The sequence below is a fragment of the Chinchilla lanigera genome, unplaced genomic scaffold, assembly GCF_000276665.1.
Source record: "Chinchilla lanigera isolate Chin_1 unplaced genomic scaffold, ChiLan1.0 scaffold00043, whole genome shotgun sequence".
NCBI lineage: Eukaryota > Metazoa > Chordata > Mammalia > Rodentia > Chinchillidae > Chinchilla > Chinchilla lanigera.
In genome coordinates, this window is record NW_004955444.1 from 5,989,311 (window position 1) to 5,995,310 (window position 6,000).

A 6,000-nucleotide genomic window follows, 5' to 3' on the forward strand; every position below is an offset into this window, starting at 1 on the left:
TCATAATTACATGTTTGGAAAAACAAATACTGAGAGAATAACAGTGTAATAAAGTTGCTTCAAATTACTGTGTCATAGAACCTTGCAGTGAAAACCCTACTCAGAATCAAAGCAAGTCTAGGTGATTGTGGTCCTTCCCCAAGCATTTTTGTTAATTGCCAAGTGGCTGTAAATTTTACGAGTCTGTTTTGGAAAGGGGACAAAATAAAAATCTCTATAAATTCTTTAAATGCTTTTTGTTTTAAAAAAGCAGATGTTTAACATGTTAAACCAGCAAAATATTATAACTACTTCCTTGATTATTACATCTGTTGAACTCAGTGTTTATCTTGCCTGCACAAATTGTTTAATGCGATAAACTGCTTGAAACAATCTGATAACATTCTGAAATCATTTTTCCTTCTCTCTCTCTATAAACAAAGGGAAGAATTTAAAAGGAAAAATGGAATTATCAAGATTGTATGGCTTTTGGGCTACAAAGTGAGCTCAAGGTCAGCCTGAACTGCACGGTGAGACCCTGTCTCAAAATGATAAAAAAAAAAAAAAAAAAAAAAAAAGATTGTATGGCTCAGTTGAGTTCAACATTCAAAATATTCTCATTCTTAATTCTGTGGCTGAATAGATGTCTCTCATAAAGCATTCCATGTCTAAGCAGCAACATTACAAGCAGTTACATACAGCTACTAGGGTGCTCATTGCTTACAAGATTAGAAATGGAACATTTATACAGGTAATGAAAATGGATTATGGACTCATCAAAACTTATTTTAAAATGGTCTCTGAAAAGAACGCCGTTTTCTGTCACTCACTTAGAAATAATTCCCTCAATTCCCTCAGACATTTGCCAGTTGGTTTTCTAAAAGGCAGTTGAATAGCCAGAAAGGGGTCTTGAATGTAATTTTAAGACATAAAGAAGAATTACTGCATGGATTTTACAATGAACAAATTGTGCTGGGCTTCCAAATTGTGCTGTTTGTAGTTTGAACACAGAAGTCGGGGGGAGCCATATGGCACGAGCCACCCTTCTCCGATACAAAAAGTTATTAAATCTCCTGGAGTTGGCTAAAGGAAACCATCATTATTTTCAAATGGAAAGAAGCCACAAATTTCCTTTCCCTCTCCTTACAGATCATTTTCTTATCCCAAATTACATATTTTCAACTTCATCACACATCAGAATGTTAGGTCAAACCCCCATCCTAAGCATGTTAAAATTCTTTCCGACCCCTGAACCTGTGGCACCAACAAGACTGCTATTTCAGTATTGCGATTACTCTATCATGGCCCCGCGGCTTTCCTATCAGCTGTTTTTTCAGCGTCACACGCACAACTGAGAGCACAGTGCCGCCATGTTAATTGTTGGGAAACAGCTGAGGCCATGCCTTCTGTTCGTGTCTATTAATGTTTCCAGAGAGCATCCCTGGGCTTCTACATGCCCACACGACCCAAGGAAGTCATTTAGAAGTGAAGGGGCCTAAAGGAATGTTTCTGGTGAGGGGCTGTGACAGTTTTCTCAGTCCAGACCTTCGTCCATTTACCCCGAAGCTTCCTGCTTCTCTTTCTACATACGATAGATACTAAGCAGCGGGAAAATTTTAAAATTGATTTTAAAGTTATTCTTTTTCTAGAAAAAAGTTGTCTTAAGTTAATGAAACCTTTGTATAGCAGGATTACTAGATTAAGGGCTGTTCAGATACAAGGAAACTTTTTTGGGGGGGTGGGTACCAGGACTCAAACTCACCGCCTCACACTTGCCAGGCAGGCACTGCGCTGCTAAGTTATATTCCTGGCCCTGGAAAACATTTTTGTAAAAATTCCAACATTGCTTCTTCAGAGACCACCCCCAGGTATTCTCCCACCTAGTGACAGAGCTATGAAGCAAATCAGGTTCATTAGTTTCTTTGTATTTTTACAATGTGGAAAATTGCAAATGTACTTACTAGGGTATTTGAGCATCACCATAAGATCTATAAAATGTCTTTCACTGGGATATCAGTGAGGTGTTCATGGGAGAGGTAAAGAATTGGTCTTCAGAAAAAGATTACATCATTCTCTAAAGAATATGATAGTGTCATTTCAGCAATCCTCTTTGAGAAGGACTTTGGGAGATGTTTAGTTTATAGGGGACAGAAACAAACTCATTGTCCTGATTTTGCACCCTAAACATACCCCCTGCTACTCTTCACCTTATCATGAAAAACACCCGCCTTGTGAATGTCTAGAAGTACACACCAGCACACATACAACACACACGCACACACACACACACACACACACACAGGTGCACATGTGTACCTTAGAGAGATATATTCTAGATATTGTGGTGGTTATTTATTCTCCTGTGTATCCACTGAGCTATGAATACTTGATGCTCTAGAATAGTTTGCTTAATTATGCCATTTGCAACAGCCAAACATTTAGTTATCAAGTGAGAAATGTTTAAAAAAGATTACTTGGAAAACTTCAAACATTTAGGAAATGTTGCACTGTGAAAAGAATAAAAAATAGAGAACATGATTTAAATATTCTCAGAAACTCAAGGCCTGAACTGATACGTAATGTGTCAATAAATAAATAGTAAGAATACTTATAACCATCAGTGATCTGATACACAAATAAACATGCTCTATGTGAATCACATAGAGAATATACCTCTTAGATTACCAAGGTCTCATCTTTACACAGATCAACAATTCTGACATCATGATGAATCTTCCTGTTGATGGTATGGGTAATTAGTGCATTCTTTCTTACTTGCACCTAAAATAATCTCCCACCACTATCTCACAGTAGAGTCTTAGTTTGACGTACCTTCTTTTTTTGTTTTTAAAAGGCTCTTAAAGGATTCTAAAACAAAATTATGCCATGAATTTGAATGCCATAGTCTTACTTTTTCATGGATGGATTTATATAGAATGAATTTTTATGGCTGGGTTTAATTATAAACTTTCATTTTTCCAAGAAAGATAGTTTAAAATACATGTACTGATATTATCTTTTCCTTAAAATCAAAGGTATCCTAAACGCAAAAATAATATCTCAGAAATAAGGTCAATCTTTTTTAATGAAACTAATTCTGTGGAATCTCGTATTTTCCTCATTTCTCCTTTATTTGTATCAAACTACAGGTGGCGTTAAGGGACACTCATCTGGGAAACTGTGGCTCGTATACTCAACATCCGTTCCCAACCACAAGCCTGTAGATTAGCAACATAACATAAGACATGGCAACAGTACTACCCAAAGGATGTGAAGATATTTCCATAATATTTTTTCTTAATTCCAAATATTTAGGCAGAAGCATTTTATTTTACCTAAGTAGAATCCATTTGAAATAATTTTTATTCACATTAGTGTTTTAGGACCAGAGCAGTGGTTGAAACTTACGTGCATCTTTCCTACTTAGGATCCCTAAGCGTATCCCCTGTTACCCTTTAGTTTCTCAGGAAGAACACAGGTCATGAATGTATCTAACAGCAGACAGCAGCCTGCCCCCTGGCGTTCAGCGGCTCAACCTTCGGTTGAAGTGAGTTTGTATGTGATCTCTTTATCGAATGTGTCCTGAACCAGCAGAGGAATTATCCCGTGCATTTTTTTCTATCTCCAATACCTATAATCTAAAATTAGCTTACTTCAGCTTTAAATCCTCATACTTTAGCTCCTTCTTCTTAGCCTGCCGCTCTCACAAAAAATTCAATTGTAGCCAACACAAATTGCACATATTTTTGCTCTGCAAATTATACTTCCCTTTCTGAGTCACTTGGTTCCAATTTTAGTTGGTTTTTCTACATTGCTGGTAGGAATATAAATTAGTCCAGCCCCTATGGAAATCAATATGGAGAGTACTCAGAAAACTAAAGATTCCATTTGATCCAGCTCTACCAATCTTTGGTATACACCTGAAGGAACTAAAGTCAGCATACTATAGGGATACCTGCATACCCATGTTTATTGCAGCACAATTCACAGCCGCCAAGTACAGAACCATGCTAGCTACCCATGAACAGATGAGGAAAATGTGGTGCAGATACACAGCAGAGCAGATTTTGTCATTTGCAGAAAATGAATGGATCTGAAAATCATGATGTTGAGCAAAGCAAGCCAGAAAGACAAGTACTGCATGTTCTGTTGTGCTGTGAGGAATCTAAAAAAGATGACAAGTAGAAGGGAGACTATTACTAGACAATAGGACAGGAATAAAGAGGAGGGGGAAGGAGTAGTAATGGTCAGTAATGGGAAGCTAGATATGAACAAAATATATTGTACATGTTGAAATAGTCCCCCAAAAGTGTGAAATTAGGGGACAATGTGGTAAGGAGTGCGATGGGGTGAAAATGATAAAAATATGGCATGTGCATGTACAAATCTGCCAAAACATAACTTGTGCAACCAATATCCACTAATTTAAAAATGTGAAATGAAAAAGTATCTACCATGAAGATCCAAATTGACATTCTAGTACTGAACAATATAAATCTGAGAAAAACAACATTATAAAATTCAGTAGAAGACTGAAGGTGGCAGAAAATTACATCAGTGAACTTGAATACAGTCAATAGGAATTATTCAATCTGAAGAATAAATAGTAAACAGAATAAAATACAATAATAGAGCTTCAGCAATCTGTGAAAAATTATCGACTGGTCCAATATACATGTAACTGGAGTCTCACACACTGAAGAGAGAAAAGTGGACAGAAAATGTTTGAGGAAATGATAACTAAAATATTCAAAAATTCAGTACAAAATATTAACATATGTAGGTATAAAGTATAGTAAAACCTTGGGTGGTAAGCATAAGTTGTTCCAGAAACGTGCTCGTAATCCAAAGCACTTGTATAATAAAGCAAATTTCCTCATAAGAAATAATGGAAACTCAGATGATTCATTCCACAGCCCAAAAAATATTCATAAAAAATGATTACAATACTGTAATATCACACAAGAGAAAATAAAAAATATAAATATAAACAAACTAACTAACCTGCACTTACCTTTGAAGATCTTCATGCCTGTGTGAGGGACACAAGAGAGAAGAGGGTTATTGTGTAGGATGACTTTCTCTATTACTAACAGGATCACTGTTATCTATTGGCTCAACAAAATCTTTTCATGCAACTTTAACGAGGAACCCATCCAGTGATAGTTGCTTTTGCCTATTTTGAGAATTTTGTGGAAATGTGACATTGCACTGTTGTTAAACAGATACATTGCCTGCACTGCTGCAGCCTTATTTGAGTGGTGCATTTGTACAAAATTTTGCAATGGCTCCCACATTTTACATGTTTCCTTAATCTCATTCAAAATGAGGGGGTTGTTTGATATCTTTCCTCCTCCTCCTCAGCAGAGGAGATCTCCTTCACAACTTTTTGGCATTGGGAGATGATCACCCAAAATCCCACAGCAAGGGGGGATCCCATACTCAGTTGAGGTCATGTTGTGACATTTTTCAGGTACTACTCAATTGCTCATTTATCTAGTTAAAATTTAGTAGAAATGTTTGCTTGTTTTATACAACATTCATTGAATAAGTTGCTTGCAATCTAAGGTTTTACTGTATTTGAAAAATACTGTAAATGATCCTGACCTAAAATTTATAGAACTGTAAAACCATTCCTGAAAAATATACACATACTTTTTGAGTACTTATCATATGTTCAGAAACATTATATCTGGGATCATAAAATACATCTTAATAAATCTCAAAAGACTGACATTTTACAGAACATATTCTTTATTTTTTTTAATTTTCTTTATTTTAAAGAGTAAAAGAAGGATAACATAATAATAGGGGGGGCTTACCAAATTACAGACAAAGTGGTCGGAAATTATCAATGGTTATTGTTTTACATATTGTTATCTACAAGATAGTTTCTCAGGAAAACAAATAGACAAATAATAGTGAGTTATAGACAAAAGAGGTAGGAGATTATCAGCAGTTGTTGTACTATACTTAGGTAACTTCCAAGTGGCTTCTAAAGAAAATAAATAGAGCTATACA